At 35.7% G+C, this 20,520-nt stretch overlaps 1 non-coding gene and 1 pseudogene across 1 annotated transcript; both read left to right on the top strand.

The window, feature by feature from the left end:
* The first annotated feature begins 912 nt into the window (after positions 1-912).
* On the top strand, positions 913-12,403 carry LOC144432713 (uncharacterized; annotated as a pseudogene).
* A 5,784-nt stretch (positions 12,404-18,187) lies between these two features.
* On the top strand, positions 18,188-18,260 carry Trnak-cuu (transfer RNA lysine (anticodon CUU)). Its single transcript has one exon. It is a non-coding gene; the product is annotated as a tRNA-Lys (tRNA).
* The last annotated feature ends 2,260 nt before the right edge of the window (positions 18,261-20,520 follow it).

The raw sequence follows: 20,520 nt of genomic DNA, 5'->3' as shown, positions 1-20,520 counted from the left end.
ATCCTAATACCAGTTTTGAGTTTAGTTAATTGCAAGTATAGTGGTCGGATGGTTGACAAGTTGGCATTTATTTTGGATCTTTTAATCATAAAATAACTCGACTATGTTTTCCAATTTGAAAAGTCAATGTGAAACAATGTATACCAAGACCATGTTTATAAGTTAGTAAATTGCAAAAAAAAGCTTGAAAGTGTACAAACAATAACAAACCTTTTTGCACATTTTTGGATTTTTGGCAATTCATTGAGTTACTCACATGGACTTGGTATATGTTGCTTAACATAATGTTTTCAAGTAGTTTCAAAAACATAATATAGTTATTTTGCGTATAAGAAATCCAAAATAAATATCACTCTGTCATCCATATGGCTTCTTTAAGTATACTACAGTTAGCACAACTACTTTGAGTACCTATTATGTATACAATAAAAACAATGCCCACATATGTATCAACTCTGCTTGTGCCCCATTAATGGCAGGAAAGTTATGGGTAATCATACAGTTCTGTTTATTCAACAGATTCCTGACTTAGGTATGCAGATATCTAACTCATACCTGTAGATCATAGAGGTGTCCACAAGATATGGAGAAGATTATAGTCAAACAAGAACATTCTATGAATAGCAGCCTGTACTGCAGTCAAGAAAATGGCATTGTGGGTAATATGGCTGAATCACTTTCTTGTTCTGATAAACATATCCTGGTGAAAGATGAAGAACAGAGACAAGACAGAGAGGAAGTTGTGGTGAAGCAGGAAGATGACAACAACCAGGGTTATTATGATGAAGAATTAAACAGGAACATCAACCATGATTCAACAAATGTATTTCATCATTTTGATAAACCTTTCCAAGTTAAGATAGAGACCAAACCATATGTTGTCACAGAAAATATGTTTTCCACTGACACAGTGCAGGAGGATATGCAAATAAAGATAGAAGATAGTGTGATACCAGGTGACCATGACATTGGCACAGAACAAAATTATTGGAAAGTAACAAGTGAAGATTTTCAATACCCGGTACAAACTGTGAATAGCAAGCCAACCAAACAACTAACCACAGTGGAAGACCCAGACCATAACAAGGAAACTAAACAACTAACCACAGTGGAAGACCCAGACCATAACAAGGAAACTAAACAACTAACCACAGTGGAAGACCCAGACTATTGCATATCTACACCAATTCATGAAAATTCTACCGATAGCTGTAGAAATCTCTTCCCTATAGGGATACAGCAAGTGGATTATACTTGTACAGTGAATACAGAAGATGATCATGGATATGATGCCAAGAAATACAACTGTGAAAGACCATTTGTATGTAAAGAGTGTGGTAAAGGGTTTACCAAGAGTAGTAATCTGAAGGTACACATGCGGATGCATACAAATGAAAGACCATTTGTATGTAAAGAGTGTGGTAAAGGGTTTATTCAAGGAGGACATCTGAAAGACCATTTGATGATCCATATAAATGAAAGACCATATGTATGTAAAGAGTGTGGTAAAGGGTTTACTAAGAGTAGTAATCTGAAGGTACACATGTGGATGCATACAAATGAAAGACCATTTGTATGTAAAGAGTGTGGTAAAGGGTTTACTAAGAGTTGTAATCTGAAGGTACACATGATGATACATACAAATGAAAGACCATTTGTATGTAAAGAGTGTGGTAAAGGGTTTACTAAGAGTAGTAATCTGAAGGTACACATGCGGATGCATCATACAAATGAAAGACCATTTGTATGTAAAGAGTGTGGTAAAGGGTTTATTCAAGGAGGACATCTGAAAGACCATTTGATGATCCATATAAATGAAAGACCATTTGTATGTAAAGAGTGTGGTAAAGGGTTTATTAAGAGTAGTAATCTGAAGGTACACATGTGGATGCATACAAATGAAAGACCATTTGTATGTAAAGAGTGTGGTAAAGGGTTTACTAAGAGTAGTAATCTGAAGGTACACATGATGATACATACAAATGAAAGACCATTTGTATGTAAAGAGTGTGGTAAAGGGTTTACTAATAGTAGTAATCTGAAGGTACACATGATGATACATACAAATGAAAGACCATTTGTATGTAAAGAGTGTGGTAAAGGGTTTATTCGAGGAGGACATCTGAAAGACCATTTGATGATCCATATAAATGAAAGACCATTTGTATGTAAAGAGTGTGGTAAAGGGTTTACTAAGAGTAGTAATCTGAAGGTACACATGATGATACATACAAATGAAAGACCATTTGTATGTAAAGAGTGTGGTAAAGGGTTTACTAAGAGTAGTAATCTGAAGGTACACATGCGGATGCATCATACAAATGAAAGACCATTTGTATGTAAAGAGTGTGGTAAAGGGTTTATTCAAGGAGGACATCTGAAAGACCATTTGATGATCCATATAAATGAAAGACCATTTGTATGTAAAGAGTGTGGTAAAGGGTTTACTAAGAGTAGTAATCTGAAGGTACACATGTGGATGCATACAAATGAAAGACCATTTGTATGTAAAGAGTGTGGTAAAGGGTTTATTCAAGGAGGACATCTGAAAGACCATTTGATGATCCATATAAATGAAAGACCATTTGTATGTAAAGAGTGTGGTAAAGGGTTTACTAAGAGTAGTAATCTGAAGGTACACATGATGATACATACAAATGAAAGACCATTCGTATGTAAAGAGTGTGGTAAAGGGTTTACTAAGAGTAGTAATCTGAAGGTACACATGCGGATGCATACAAATGAAAGACCATTTGTATGTAAAGAGTGTGGTAAACGGTTTATTCAAGGAGGACATCTGAAAGACCATTTGATGATCCATATAAATGAAAGACCATTTGTATGTAAAGAGTGTGGTAAAGGGTTTACTAAGAGTAGTAATCTGAAGGTACACATGTGGATCCATACAAATGAAAGACCATTTGTATGCAAAACGTGCGGTAAAGGGTTTATTAAGAGTAGTAATCTGAAGGTACACATGATGACCCATAGAAATGAAAGATCATTTGTATGTAAAGAGTGTGGTAAAGGGTTTAATCATAGTAGTAATCTGAAAAAGCACATGAGGATACATACAAATGAAAGACCATTTGTATGCAAAGAGTGTGGTAAAGAGTTTACTCAAAGTGGACATCTGAAAAGACATTCGATAATCCATACAAATAAATGAAAGACCATTTGTAATCAAAGAGTGTGGTAAAGGGTATACTCAAAGCAGCACGCTAAAGAGGTGCATTAGGAAAAAAATTGGGCAGGTAGAAATTTTGGTTGGGCATGTAATTTTTCAAAGTTCCTTGCCCAATGGGCAGGTGGGTTAAAATAATTAATTTTGATGCCTGCTGTTGTTTTCACACCAACAAGGCTGGCCTGATAGGCTAATAAAACTATTCTTTTGCATAAAATTATTGTTTGTGTATCGTTTCATTCTCCACATCCTGGTTATAATTAGTCTTCATCTTCATTCAGGAACTTTACATGTAGTGCAGCTGGTGCAGTCAACATTTAGTGAGTGACTGTGACTGTGAGTAAGTTGTTAGGTTTCACCTAACAAGGGGACTATATGTTTAATAGTTCAGTGTCATATAATTGAACACTGGTTGATTTTAATTCTGCAACCCTACTTGATTGCCCAATATACCAAATAGAATGATTCAGTCTTAAATTAGTGCGATTATGTCATTTTTACCTCACGTAAGGATACGGGAGGTATTAAAAGGGGAATGTCTGTCTGTCTGTCTGTCTGTGTCATCATTTTCTAAAAATCGGCTGGCTCAATTGTAATGAAATTTGGGATATATAATCTTTAGGGTAATAGCTAGACCTGATTAAGTTTTGAGCCAAATCTGTTAATGATTAATTAGAGAAATTTGCATATTAATGAAATCAACTAATTACGCAATATCTTAAAACTGCATATTTCAATTTCAATATATTGTAGTATATTCGTTAAACATGACAACATACATTTGTCCTATACAATTCGTTGATGTATCTTACAGCGTTAATGAATAATTTGCATAATTAATTATTTTTGGTAATTAGGCTATATCTTAGGAATAATAATCTTTATTTATACTGGATAGTTCTTTAAGCATTTAAACACTTGTCTCCCAAGAAGTCCAGTGAGGGCCATCCCTCATGGGTTCAGTGTTAATGCAGGAGGAAACCGGAGTACCCGGGGAAAACCTGCATTGTTCGGTAAAGTCAAACTGAATGACACTCTTCTTACTTACAGCGTGGTAAATTTAATCGAACCCTGAATGGGGTTCGGACCCCGACCGCAGTGGTAAGAGGCAAGTGGTTTAACCACTTGGCCACCAACAACAAGGAATACATACTTCAAATTCAACATAATTTAATACATACGTTAACCATATAAAAACACATTATGTCCTATCAAGTTTGTTGATGCACCGTACAGTGTTAATGAATAATTTGCATAATTAATGATATTTGGTAAATAGGCTATATCTTAAGAATACATACTTCAATTCCAATATAATTCAGTACACACGTAAACCATAACAATCGCATATGTTCTCTAAAGCTTGTTGATGTACCTTTCAGTGTTAATGAATAATTTGCATAATTAATGATTCTTGGTAATTAGGCTATATCTTACGACTGCATGCTTCAATTTCAATACTATTCAGTACATACATTAACCATAACAAATTGTGTATGTCCTATAACGTTAGTTGATGTACCTTACAGTGTTAATGAATAATTTGCATAATTGATGATTTTCGTTAATTAAGCTATATCTTAAGACTGCATTAAGCAGTATCATACGCTCTTACATACATTAACCTAAGAAGGCACGCTTGTCCAAAAAACAAAGCCTGTTACCATAGTTTTTTAGTTTAATGAGTTATTTGCATAATTAGGGATTCCCTTACGGGAGGCATTTAGTTTAAATCTGGTGTTAGTTTTAATAGCATATAGGAACGCAAGTAAGACATTGTTAATCACTCAAATTTTCATTTTTGTCTTAATTTACATATTTTGGAATATATAATTAGTTTGTTTTGTAAACTGCCCTCCCGCCTTGGTTTTCCCATCTCAAACAATTTAATTTGCGCAGTCTTATTCTAATACAACATGTAAGTATCGCATTGCATAGTAAATTTAATTTGGCACATTTTCTTCATGCAGGTATGTTTTTTGTTGAGCAAATGTACGTTTTGTTCAAATTTGAAAGGTTAACGAAAAAAGATGTCTACCTTCTAAATATTTCCAGGTAGTTTAGAGATTGATACATTTGAAGCAGCAAGATTCGTATGATATTTGCCGAAAAAAACGGCAATCTAAGCAATATAATACATCCCCCTGTAGTCTGGCTGTTTGTGTCTGCAAGCGTCAGCTTACTGTCAGTGGTTGCCTACAATTGTGTGTGTGCAAAGACAAGTAAGGATCTCTCCAGTCACACTCTATAAGGTAAGATCAACTATGAGTAAGTATTTCACCATCACGTAGAGTAATTGAGAGTCAAATATACGTACAAAATTGACGAAAGTGAACAGTCGTGACCAGCGCGATAAAGACGAGCATGCTGCTAGGTGCAATGTTATATATGACGCTCTGCTCACCAACATATACATTCATTTATGTAAACAGTTTACTATATACATTCTAAGCGTAAATGTGTCAGCACGATGTCCCAAAAGGCTCTGTTCATGGGTCCATTCTGACTACACAATCTCAAGTATCTGTGACCATGGAAGTATTACTTCCATGCTGTTGCCTAGTAATGCTTTCAGATGGTGCACGGTAGCCGCGACAGTCTTTGACAAATGTTGAAGTCATATATTGCCAGTGTTGTATTTGTAGAAGTTAGTAGTTTGGTGATCATGTGACTGTTACAAAGCAGATGTTCGAGCAATCTATTGATCAAAAACTTTATAAAACACCAGAAGCGAATACACAGTAATTGTATCAAGGCACTGACCAAGTAACCCAATAGAGTTGGCTAAAATGCTCATGCAAAAATGACGAGTCTTGAAGCTGCTGAAACGTTTTTTTTTTTTTTTTTTTTTTTTTTTTTTTGGGGGGGGGGGGTTTATTGCTTTCTTAGATATATAAAAAGTAGTACTGGAAATATTGTACAGTATTGAATTACCATTGATAAACATGTTTGTGTAGAACTATACATTTAGTATGGTACCTAGGCACTCAAATGGTATACTATAAAATATAATATGAAATGGATTTTGGGGTCCGCACCCAAAAATCAGCACCCCAATGTTTCACAATTTCAACTTATTACTATACAACTTAAAAAACAATGTAAAAAAATAAACATAACTGACCTGTACAATGTCTAATTATTGGTACTCTAACATATTTTCAGTAAATCAATTGGTCTAATAAAATAGATGATACCCTAGTTACAGCCATTCTTGCACACCAGAGCTGTTTGTTCCTTCTCCTGCGACACTGCAAAAACTATTGAAGTTTTGGACAGTGCTGTAAAAGAGGCTGTAGTTTACAAGGATGAGTTACAGCTAGCACAGGTTTAATGTCTGTCTTGAATTTATGTTGATTTTTTTTTGTACAATGGTGAGAATAGTAGACAATTTTGGTAACAGAATTAGATGTCCACTTGCTATTATCTCATGGTGAAGGAGATTCTGAGTTGACAGGACAAACATGTTACAAATTATTCAGTCAAATAACTTAACAGAGTTGTTACCAGTCAAAGAGGAATTTGACAGAATTGTAAAGTAAATAATGACAGGTGTGTGGTTACTATGCAACCACCCTGTACATTCAATTTAATACAAACTGATAGAAGTATGCCGAGCATGTATCCAAGCAAACCATATTTGTACAGACTTAATAGAAATAAATGTACAATGGCATTCTTATAAAAGAAAATTGTACTGAGCTAAAATTTGTCCAACCAATCCCTCCTCTTTCCAGGCACTGCCCAAGGGGTCTATTTGTCCGTCGCGTCATACAGGTATTGTGACATACAGTATGTAATTCATTCATTCAAACCAGGTACAAAGGTGACATATATAGAGGACATCTTTCCATCCCTCAATACAAGAGGTATTGGCCCTGGTAAATAATAAGGCAGGGCATAAAATATAACAATATCAACGACGTAGAATTCATGTACCACTATACACTCAGGTATCGTTAATTAACTCTACAAATAACCTATGTATATGTGTACATGTGTATGTATGTATGTATGCATTGTATGTATGTATGTATGTATGTATGTATGTATGTATGTATGTATGTATATATGTATGTATGTATGTATGTATGTATGTATGTATGTATGTATGTATGTATGTACCTATGTATGTATGTATGTATGTACCTATGTATGTGGTATGTGTGTATGTACTGTATGTATGTATGTATGTATGTATGTATGTATGTATGTATGTATGTATGCATTGTATGTATGCATTGTATGTATACATGTATGTACCTATGTGTGTGTATGTATGTATGTATGTATGTATGTATGTATGTATGTATGTATGTACCTATGTATGTATGTATACATGTACGTATACATATCACAAATACAATATGCATCACATGTAACACAAATTTATACAATACAATTTAAAAACATAGACATCAGTAAATGTATGGGCTGAGCTAAAAACAGTAGACATTAAAATTGTGAAAGAGGTGGAAGGATAAATTTAGACGATGTGGAATATTTGGTATTAAAAGTAATACATGTAATACGTGCTCCTGCCCCATGCCCCCCCCCCCCCATGTTCTGTTCTTGAACGCACCCCTGTGGCCTATTATAAACATAGAGGTTACCGCTTGATGGCGCTCTGTAGGTCACCTCCGTTTTTACGCCTCAGGCTTCTATGTGTTCAGTGTTTGAACTGTGTTGATGCACAGAACCGCAACCGCAGAACATCTGATTAATCAGTGGTAGGTATACTATATAATTTTACATCTTATTTTCACGAGAATCTGGTTTTCAGAAGATGAAAGTAGCGTCGACAATGACATACATACATACACAGGTACATTCTCTCACACAGTTACAGTACTAAACACTTCCGCCCATAGCGTCAAGTTTACTTAGTAGCGGAGGGACACGGGTGCAATGTTTGTGTGATAAAACGGTGTTTTAAGTATTTACAAATCTATTTTTGCATGATAGTAATTATCTTATATCTGTAGTGTGGAAATCTGTGATTAAATGGTAAGCACACTTAGGAAATTGAGAATATTGTGCCTTTGCTGAAATAGGGGGTGTCATCACCCCCATAGTATCATTTCTTAAGAATCTGTTCCGTGGTAATGGTATTCTGTGTAAGTGTAAATCAGGGATTTTTTTGTATTCAGACATTGAGGAAAGCAACATTGCTGCATGATTAACCATGGATGTTGTATTAGGTCTCCCTAAACCCTGGGGAGTTGAGGAAGACTAAAGGGCCGTTGTGCCAGGTGACGGATCACTTCGTCCCAATTTCAACTCGTCCTATTTCAACTCGTCCCACTCAAGTCGTCCAATTTTCATCTCGCCCCAATTTCAACTCGCCCCAACTCTTTACAATATAATTTACCAGTGTGCATATATGAAATCGAAGCTAGTAGTACTCAGTTTGGAGGGTCTGTGGTATCTCGTATTCCACTAATGAAGTAACACTTGCACTGTAAACACATACTACAATACTTAGTTGCGTTAACTAGGGAGAGGAGACACATCTCCAAAACCCATACGCGTGGAAGTCGTAAGCGTGTCAGTCACTAATATTCTCCCTGGTTATTATCATTATTATTTCTTATTTGGGTTGTAAACATTAAGTCCTAATGTGAAAAGTGATATTCCATGACTGAGGAAAGTTGTTGTGCTAGTATAAGTTTGAGATCTACCAAACACTTAGCCAAAACCCACACCACTTTCTGCTAGGAAATGTTACATTTGCTACGCTTCAACTGGCTACGTAGGTAAAATCATGTAAATTTTTCGGTCCCAGTACTTCGAGTCCATGTATCGTTTAGATTCATAAACGTTTCCTAGTGTTGTTGGGGCGAGTTGAAAATGGGACGAGTTAAAAATGGGGCGAGTTGAAAATGGGGCGAGTTAAAAATGGGGCGAGTTGAAATTGGGGCGAGTTGAAATGAGACGAGTTGAAAATGGGACGAAGTGAATCGCAATCGCTGTGCCATTCTGATCTGAGCCATGGGTAATAATTGTAAAGCGCTTTGAGCATGGTGTGGGAAAGCACTATATAAGAACTCAACATTATTATTCTATACCATGTATACCCCCAACTATTAAGGTGCTCACTGACAGGAAGTAGAGTGTCACCATAGCAAATTTTGGTAGTGTACAGACTCTGCCATTCGCAGTGTCACAGTTTTACACCATAGCCAGTGTTCTCACAAGTGATGTTACAAGCATGTTGGCTCATTTGCATGCTGCTAAGGTAGATTTATCATTTAGAAAAAATAAACACATTTCCTTTTCCAAATTTCCATGCAAGGCTGTAGTGAACACATATTGCCTGGCCATGAGGGCTATAGCACCTGTTTGTTACACCCAAGGGACTGTGAGTTACCAGAATATTCGGCCTCGGGAAATAGCATGTGATTCTGGTAACTCACAGTCATGAGGGGGTAATGAACGGGTGCTATAGCCCGAATATAGGCCAGGCAATATGTGTTTTATAATATACCTCATGAAAATCTTGTCCGCTTCTCTTGAGGTTGGCAGACGACATCGTCAGAAGCTGCCATTTTGACCTGCTGTGAACTCGCGGTGGTCACGTGACCATGTAATAGTTGATGGAACTATTCCCCTAGGGAAATAGTCATTCTATTTTCCTATCACATGCCTGATTCTAGCAAATCATGGCACAGCATTATCACTAGGTATATTGTAATCCATACTATTATGAATGGAAAGACTTTAAATATCTTCAGCATATATGGCTTATAATATCCTAATACCAGTTTTGAGTTTAGTTAATTGCAAGTATAGTGGCCGTATGGTTGACAAGTTGGCATTTATTTTGGATCTTTTAATCATAAAATAACTCGACTGTGTTTTCCAATTTGAAAAGTCAATGTGAAACAATGTATACCAAGACCATGTTTATAAGTTAGTAAATTGCAAAAAAAAGCTTGAAAGTGTACAAACAATAACAAACCTTTTTGCACATTTTTGGATTTTTGGCAATTCATTGAGTTACTCACATGGACTTGGTATATGTTGCTTAACATAATGTTTTCAAGTAGTTTCAAAAACATAATATAGTTATTTTGCGTATAAGAAATCCAAAATAAATATCACTCTGTCATCCATATGGCTTCTTTAAGTATACTACAGTTAGCACAACTACTTTGAGTACCTATTATGTATACAATAAAAACAATGTCCAAATATGTATCAACTCAGCTTGTGCCCCATTAATGGCAGGAAAGTTATGGGTAATCATACAGTTCTGTTTATTCAACAGATTCCTGACTCATAGTTATGCAGATATCTAACTCATATCGGTAGATTATAGAAGTGTCCACAAGATATGGAGAAGATTATAGTCAAACAAGAACATTCTATGAATAGCAGCCTGTACTGCAGTCAAGAAAATGGCATTGTGGGTAATATGGCTGAATCACTTTCTTGTTCTGATAAACATATCCTGGTGAAAGATGAAGAACAGAGACAAGACAGAGAGGAAGTTGTGGTGAAGCAGGAAGATGACAACAACCAGGGTTATTATGATGAAGAATTAAACAGGAACATCAATCATGATTCAACAAATGTATTTCATCATTCTGATAAACCTTTCCAAGTTAAAATAGAGACCAAGCCAAATGTTGTCACAGAAAATATGTTTTCCACTGACACAGTGAAGGAGGATATGCAAATAAAGATAGAAGATAGTGTAATACCAGGTGACCATGACATTGGCACAGAACAAAATTATTGGAAAGTAACAAGTGAAGACTTTCAATACCCTGTACAAACTGTGAATAGCAAGGCAACCAAACATCTAACCACAGTGGAAGACCCAGACCATAACAAGGAAACTAAACAACTAACCACAGTGGAAGACCCAGACTATAACAAGGAAACTAAACAACTAACCACAGTGGAAGACCCAGACTATAACAAGGCAACCAAACAACTAACCACAGTGGAAGACCCAGACTATAACAAGGCAACCAAACAACTAACCACAGTGGAAGACCCAGACTATAACAAGGAAACTAAACAAGTAACCACAGAGGAAGACCCAGACTATTGCATATCTACACCAGTTCATGAAAATTCTACCGATAGCTGTAGAAATCTCTTTCCTATAGGGATACAGCAAGTGGATTATACTTGTACAGTGAATACAGAAGATGATCATGGATATGATGCCAAGAAATACAACTATGAAAAAAGAGTCATCAAAGCTAGAATTTCAAATGAAAGACCATTTGTATGTAAAGTGTGTGGTAAAGGGTTTACTAAGAGTAGTAATCTGAAGATTCACATGATGATACATACAAATGAAAGACCATTTGTATGCAAAGAGTGTGGTAAATGGTTTACTAACAGTACTAATCTGAAGGTACACATAATGATCCATAGAAATGAAAGACCATTTGTATGCAAAGAGTGTGGTAAAGGGTTTACTAAAAGTAGCAGGCTGAAGGTACACATGATGATACATACAAATGAAAGACCATTTGTATGTAAAGAGTGTGGTAAAGGGTTTATTAAAAGTAGCAGGCTGAAGGTACACATGATGATACATACAAATGAAAGACCATTTGTATGTAAAGAGTGTGGTAAAGGGTTTACTGAGAGTAGTAATCTGAAGGTACACATGATGATACATACAAATGAAAGACCATTTGTATGCAAAGAGTGTGGTAAAGGGTTTATTAATAGTAGCAGGCTGAAGGTACACATGAGGATACATACAAATGAAAGACCATTTGTATGTAAAGAGTGTGGTAAAGGGTTTATTAAGAGTAGTAATCTGAAGGTACACATGATGATCCATAGAAATGAAAGACCATTTGTATGTAAAGAGTGTGGTAAAGGGTTTAATCATAGTAGTAATCTGAAAAGACACATGAGGATACATACAAATGAAAGACCATTTGTATGTAAAGAGTGTGGTAAAGAGTTTACTCAAAGTGGACATCTGAAAGACCATTTGATGATCCATATAAATGAAAGACCATTTGTATGTAAAGAGCGTGGTAAAGAGTTTACTCAAAGTGGAAATCTGAAAGGACATTCGATAATCAATACAAATAAATGAAAGACCATTTGTAATCAAAGAGTGTGGTAAAGGGTGTACTCAAAGGAGCACGCTAAAGAGGTGCATTAAGTTTGGAAAAAAATTGGGCAGGTAGAAATTTTGGTTGGGCATGTAATTTTTTCATAGTTCCTTGCCCAATGGGCAGGTGAGTTAAAATAATTAATTTTGATGCCTGCTGTTGTTTTCACACCAACAAGGCTGGCCTGATAGGCTAATAAAACTATTCTTTTGCATTATGCATAAAATTGTTGTTTGTGTATCATTTCATTTTCCACATCCTGGTTATAATTAGTCTTCATCTTCATTCAGGAACTTTACATGTAGTGCAGTGTGTGCAGTCAACATTTAGTGAGTGACTGACTGTGACTGTGAGTAAGTTGGTAGGTTTCACCTAATAAGGGGACTATATGTTTAATAGTTCAGTATCATATAATTGAACACTGGTTGATTTTAATTCTGTAACCCTACTTGTTTGCCCAATATACCAAATAGAGAGATTCAGTCTTAAATTAGTGTGATTATGTCATTTTGTTAGTTTTAATTGTATTTAATGAATGTAGGAACGCAAGTAAGACATTGTTAATCACTCAAATTTTCATTTTTGTCTTAATTTACATATTTTGGAATATATAATTAGTTTGTTTTGTAAATCGCCCTCCCGCCTTGGTTTTTCTATCTCAAACGATTTAAATTTGTGCAGTCTTATTCTAATACAACATGTAAGTATCGCATTGCATAGTAAATTTAATTTGGCACCTTTTCTTTATGCAGGTATGTTTTTTGTGCGTTTTGTTCAAATTTGAAAGATTAACGAAAAAAGATGTCCACCCTTCTAAATATTTCTATGTAGTATAGAGATTGATACATTTGTAGCAGCAAGATTCGTATGATATTTTCCAAAGGAAACGGCAATCTAAGCGATATAATACATCCTCCTGTGGTCTGGCTGTTTGTGTCTGCAAGCGTCAACTTACTGTCAGTGGTTGCCTACAATTGTGTGTGTGCAAAGACAAGTAAGGATCTCTCCAGTCACACTCTATAAGGTAAGATCAACTATGAGTAGGTATTTCACCATCACATAGAGTAATTGAGAGTCAAATATACGTACAAAATTGACGAAAGTGAACAGTCGTGACCAACGCGATAAAGACGAGCATGCTGCAAGGTGCAATGTTATATATGACGCTCTGCTCACCAACATATACATTCATTTATGTAAACAGTTTACTATATACATTCTAAGCGTAAATGTGTCAGCACGATGTCCCAAAAGGCTCTGTTCATGGGTCCATTCTAACTGCACAATCTCAAGTATCTGTGACCATGGAAGTATTACTTCCATTCTGTTACCTATAGTCATGCTTGCAGATGGTGTACGGTAGCCGCGGCGAGGTAAATAGTATATTTATAGCTGCAATTGTCATTCGGGTTAAACATCGGAACGGAAAAAGGCACAAAAACAGAAGAAAATAATCCTCAAAATCACATCAAACGCTACAATTATTGCAGCTACAAAATGGAGTCGATTTATAACATTTGACCACTGGGTGGTTAATTCTTTAGTTACTAATACTAGCATTTCTGGTAAGCCCAGGTTTCACGACTGGCTCTTCGCAGGACGGACAAGGAAGGGACGACTTACTCCGCATCTCAGACCACTAAAAAGATTCGTTAGTGGTTTGAGTCCGTATGCAAGCAGGACCATCTATATAAATGTTACCATACACAGACACGGACATGAAAATATCGTCCTCCATGCTTGCATCAAACAGCGCCCCCGGTGGCCAGAATATCCAATTGACTTTTTGCTAATTAAATCAGCCACTATTACATTTTCTTTCGGATTCAGAAATGGACAATAAAGAGTTGGTATTCTTCAGCATATATGAACGGAAGTGGAATGAAGCATATCAAGTGTTACTTTACCGACTTGAGAATAATACATTCTGATAAAGGTGTGTTTTTTTAGAAATAACACCACCCATTACTTTGCAGAAATTTGTAAGCCAGTAGTATTGTATTTGAATGAGACAGTGAAACTGTCCGTTTTAGCATAACTGAAGTGCTTAAGCATTGCTAAGGGGGATGGTGAAATTGTGTGTGTGTGTGGGGGGGGGGGTTTAGTTTTTCTCTGTATATAAACAACTTAATGTCAAAACTTGCCTATGGGGATAGGATGTAGAGATAGACATTTTCAAATTAAATGGATTGCCTCATGATTAGAGATGTTACATGCAAATATGTTTTGCAAAGATAGTAATAGGTGGGTTAGCAATTGATTAATACACATTTAATAAATGTATGCTAATATGCCTCGCAACAAGACAACTCCCTAAACAACAGTAAAATATGGGTGTGCACACCTCAACAACCAAATAATGTAATGGTACAGTATATACACTGGAAAGATAACAGGGGTAATCAGGAAATGTACAGTTATAGTACAATACCATTGGTGCTATTTTTTCAATTATTTGCCAACAATCGTACACCTTTATTCAGGGATCTTTACTTCAGATGAAAATAAAATTGATTCAGAGACCATATGTATTATTACTAAACTGATTACTAATCATGCAGAATTCTTTAGTTTTCAGTACTTGAAAGGAATCTTCCTGACAATTAGCAGAAATGCAGTGCGCTATGGTGATGTTTAGTCAATCTCTCTGCGTAAGACTTAGACAGCGCAATGCAATGCCATTTTAGTTTCTGCTATCCATGCAATGTCATGTGTGTGTCTGCCTGGGTATTATTTACATCTGTTATGAGCTGTTCTGAATCTTGGTTGTTGTTTTTTTTGTTACATATTTTTGCATTCATTTAAATCATATTTATGGATGAGATTGATTAGTATCATATAGTCTTCAGATAATCACTACCTTTTCATAATTCATAATTATAATATTCATAAAATGTTGATTTATATTTATGACCAGTCACTTCACTAACATCTTTATTTTTTGTGTCAATAGATACATTCATGGTAATAGATTGTCTTTGTCAACTTTGTGGACTTGTTACATCGGATGGCGTCATGGTTGAAGAAGATTTTGAGGAGCATTGTATAGGGTATAGTGCAAGAAGTGTCTGTGATGTGTTAGTGACCAATGAGAACCAGAATTCTCCACAAAGTACATGTGAAAATAGTGATAACGAGAGCAATGAAGAGGCTCTGTCAGGCTCTGAGGATCATTGTGTAGAGTATACTGCTATAAATAATGACAATGGATACCATAAAAATGAAAGACCATTTGTATGTAAGGAGTGTGGTAAAAGTTTTACTCGAAGTAATCATCTGAAAGTACACATGAGAATCCATACAAATGAAAGACCCTTTGTATGTAAGGAGTGTGGTCAAAGTTTCACTCAAACTAGTGCTTTGAAAGTAGACTTGAGAATCCACACAAATAAAAAAACATTTGTATGTAAGGAGTGTGGTAAATGTTGTACTCGAAGTAGTCATCTGAAAGTATACATGAGAATCCATACAAATGAAAGACCCTTTGTATGTAAGGAGAGTGGTAAAAGTTTCGCTCATAGTAGAGCTATGAAAGTACACATGAGAATCTATACAAATAAAAACACAGCCATATGTAATACCTAGTGGGCCAGAGGGGCTTACCAGACATGGAATGCTGTAAATGGGTGTCCATATATTTGCATAATCTATGGGCCCTAAGGAATGATAACTACATGGACAATCTTGCAGAAAAATTGCATGGGACACCCGTGAGCCCAGATTTGATGGGATAAACATGACATTTAGTGTTTAAAAAATAGAAATTTACATTATCTTTATCTTCACATTGACATCAGTTTGAGTGAGTTATGAGATATACACACAGTGTAGAGTTAATTCTTTGTATATCATTTATAAGGTGTGTGGTCAAAGTGTGACTTAATGCCGTAATCTGAAAGTACACCTTAGAATCTACATAAATGATTGACACTGTGTATAATGATAGTATTTTAATTCTCACTTTCATCAATTCATCTGAAAGTGCACACGACTCACTCAGACTTCACAGTATTCACTAATTTGTCTATGGTTACACTTACTTAAACCCAAGTCCAGGACTCTAATATAGTGTTCCCTCATTGGTTACTTAAAATGATAAACCACTCAACTAGATAAACTGACATGTGTTATATTGTGAATTCCAGCGAAGACTTCACACAATGGAAATCGATTTTACATTCTTTGTAAGGAGAGTTGTTACTTTTAAAGCATTACAGAATCAAGCCATTAGCTAAGGAAGTGGGGTTTCTCATTTTTCTTATCACTGAATAATGTTTGTTGGCAACATTTACAAATGTGATAAAGCACTATTACATAACACATCAGGCAAAGCTAAGCTCAATATCTAAGTGTGAAGCCCCTAATGTCATATCAGTTGTTATCAGTTTTACCGACCCATTATCAGTGACATTGCAAATAGCTTTAGAGATGCAAACTATTTTTATGACACCCGACTTGCTGGCTCACCAAGTCGGGAAAGTTGCACTTGATTGAACTGCTAATGCAAAGAATCCGTCATGTTTTAAAGTTATTTTTAAGTTTCACTTTGAAATTTCACTAAATGCAAAGTTAGTAAAATTAAAGGCACAGAGTAGGGTCAATGTTGTATTTGCAATGTAAAAGAAGCTGTAGTGAGGATTTGAAAAAATAAATGTGTTTGTACCAGCGAAGGTAGGTCCTTATGTATGTATGTATGTATGTATGTATGTATGTATGTATGTATGTATGTATGTATGTATGTATGTATGTATGTACGTATGTAGTAGGTAGGTAGGTATGTAGGTATGTCTTTAATATGTATATTTGCGTGTGTATGCAAGCACATACGTACGTATGTATGTGTTGTACCAGCGAAGGTAGGTCCTTATGTATGTATGTATGTATGTATGTATGTATGTATGTATGTATGTATGTATGTAATGTAATGTATGTATGTATGTATGTATGTATGTATGTATGTATGTATGTATGTATGTATGTATGTACGTATGTAGTAGGTAGGTAGGTATGTAGGTATGTCTTTAATATGTATATTTGCGTGTGTATGCAAGCACATACGTACGTATGTATGTGTGTATATTTAAGAATATATCATTCAGTGTTCATATTTGGGTGTTGAGGCGAGGGTATTATTTCGTCTATGTTTGAAGCTAAGATGTCAGAAATTGTAAAGACACCAGAGAAAGTGTTAGTAAGAGAATCCGATGGTAATCACTTACAGGTGTTTTATTTCATTTTTACCTCCTGTAAGGGTACAAGAGATATTAAAATGGGGATGTGTGTCTGTCTCTGTCTGTCTGTCTGTGTGTGTGTGTGTCGTCATTTTTTGGCTCAATTATACTGAAATTTGGTACATAAAATATAGATAGATATTAGATAGATAGATAGATAGATAGATAGATAGATAGACAGACAGACAGACAGACAGACAGACAGACAGACAGACAGACAGGCAGGCAGGCAGACAGACATCCACAGAGACAGGTGAAGTCCACACATTAATCTAACAATATGCCAAACCACTTATTACAACTGCTGTTTGTAAAACCGTCGACTGATTAATGTGTGCAATATTAATTATCTAATTATTGCTATTGGAATCATGTTAAGTGAAAATATTGTGGTTGTCTAATCGGTAAAGTCTACTCCAATTATAACTGGTACAGTTTTAATCTAGCAATGGATTCAAAATCACGTTTTGCTCAATATTTAAACTTAACACTACACCACCAATGGATGCTATTGACCACTAATTAAATTATCTATTTAATGTCTTTACATAAGTAATTGACACGTTTTTAGTGAGTCTTTCGTTACTTTATGAAACAATTGTCAACATACGTCGTTTACCTTATTCTTCTAATATAGAATGCGAGATACGAGAAAGAAATGCAACTTGTAATGAAATGCCCGGCTAGCTCAGTCGGTAGAGCATGAGACTCTTAATCTCAGGGTCGTGGGTTCGAGCCCCACGTTGGGCGAGTACTTTTCTTTCGTTTTTCTACATTCTACTCCTAAAGAAGTACACATACGAATGCCATACATGCAAAGGGGAACTAGTCTCAGTGATCTCACCTCTACCACTACAAAGCATGTTGGTTGTTTCACCACACTGCTATCACCACGGTGAATTTGTGTAAATGCACTGCATCGGTTAACTCTGTGCTTTGGTGTACACGAATTTTAATAATGCCTAATAAAAGAAATTGTGTGGTTCCGGCAGGTTACGCTCAATTTTAGGTGGTGGTAGGTAGATTTATTAGATAATATATTTTGTTTGCTATGTGAGTGTCTAGTTCAGGTTTTCCATTGTTCTCCATTGCTTTGGTCTGTGTGTTAATTATTTTTTCCGTAGGTGTATAGCCATTACAGATTGGTAGAACAGCATGCCTGCAGTGACTCTGAAGATGCGCTCGATCTCATTTACATCTTGTTCCTTATATCAAAACATTTCATACTGATAAAACGGCAGATCTCTTTTTGTCTTTTAATTGATGTCAGTTTCCACATCCACTATATTCCTCATGAGAGCCCACTTTTGTTAAAGCTAGCAACTGCGACGGACGCACGCACGTACCTACGCACGCACACACGCATGATTTTCTACATAGCCTCGTAGGCTTCCGTCAAACGATTGACACACGAAAAGAGCTGATCTAGAGAAGCTCAACAAAAATGTAAGTTTTTTCCGCATACTTGTTAAAGACTCCTCTTTTCGACGGTAATTATTTTTTAGGTTTGTTGGCAATTTTATTATCAAAATGTGCTCGTACGTGTATCTGTTTGACATAATTTTGATAACTTGTTTGATAATCGTGTCGGTCTTTGCCCATGTTAGTAAGAACAGTAAAGTATAAGTCATTTCACATCTACAAATAAAGATTGATAACATGAAAAAAAGATTATTCGTTGTTAGTGAATGTTTTCGGTCAAATACACGAATCCCATTGAATGTCTGACAAGTTCATACAATGAACATGATTTACTGGAGGAATCCGTACTGGAAATGGTAACTATAGCTTTTAGTTACACATCTACTAGACGATTCGGTATTCACAGTGAACACAAATAACCAGTTTCGTGTTTGAATCTTCCTAGTGTTATCTGACTGATATCAATTTCTATTCACAGTGAAATAAACTGTATCATTTTACAACTGTGTCAGTGTTTGTATTTTGTTTGTGTAATTCGTAACAAAAAAACCCGTGTGTTATGCGTTTAAAACATCGTAACACTATACTCTCTTTATTTTGGTAGTACATGAAACTCATCAGGTATCGTAATTATGTTGAAGTGAGTACAATATGCATGTTCTTATACCTTTAACAGGTGTGTGTATGTATATACAATGTATTCTCTACTATTCTGACGTCATCGGCAATTTCGAATGCTTATCTTACGTACAATATGCCATCGCACCATTTTAATAGTCAGGTTGCCTAAAGGGGAACACCACTCCAGGACACAAAGGGATGGCTATAAAGTTTGGGTGTTGGCGAGTCATTTTGTTACTTAATTACCAAGCAACACGAAATTGAAACTCTTGTTCACATCTACTGTTCTTAGCAATGGCACATAGTTGTCTCATAGGCCCTTAGCAGACATGAATATTGATTAGATGAACATTGAATATTCATGACTCGTAAGTGCTTAGTTGCTTCAGAACAGATAAATAGCGATAAATATACATTTTTCATGCTAAGACCCATTAGGAAACGGTGAAACAAAAAGATAAGTAGAAGTGAACAAGTGTTTCTTGCCCATCGACCAAAATTTATGTGATGTGAAATCACGGTTTATGAAATAGCTCAGTCTATTTCCTATAGTGGAGTTCTCCTTTTCCTCAACAGCATCCATGAGTACTAGTAATGATTATTAGACATATTCAATAAGGATAATATAATTATGTAATTCTTTAGATGGAACACAACAATTAAACACAAAACGTTTATATCTAACCTATGTTCTCTCAGCGAAATTGATCGACTATGACTATTTAATAATTTCGAATGTTTCCCCTCTGGCTTCTTTATACTTGTGCTTGCGTATAACCTCATGAGAAGGAGTATCCCATATCCAGATGCGCAAGCGCGAAACAAAGAAAGGTGCCGTTCAATGCTGCGTCATTGGTCGCTTACTTTGAAAATTGTTACAAAATGTTATTTGGAAGAGCACGTCATCCATAGAGTTCGTGTGGTATTCATACATGCAGACGACAGCGTAACACAACAATAGCGTGAA

Source organism: Glandiceps talaboti, chromosome 3 (genome assembly GCF_964340395.1).
Source record: "Glandiceps talaboti chromosome 3, keGlaTala1.1, whole genome shotgun sequence".
Taxonomy (NCBI): Eukaryota; Metazoa; Hemichordata; class Enteropneusta; family Spengelidae; genus Glandiceps; species Glandiceps talaboti.
This window is presented reverse-complemented; position numbering and strand designations above follow the sequence as displayed.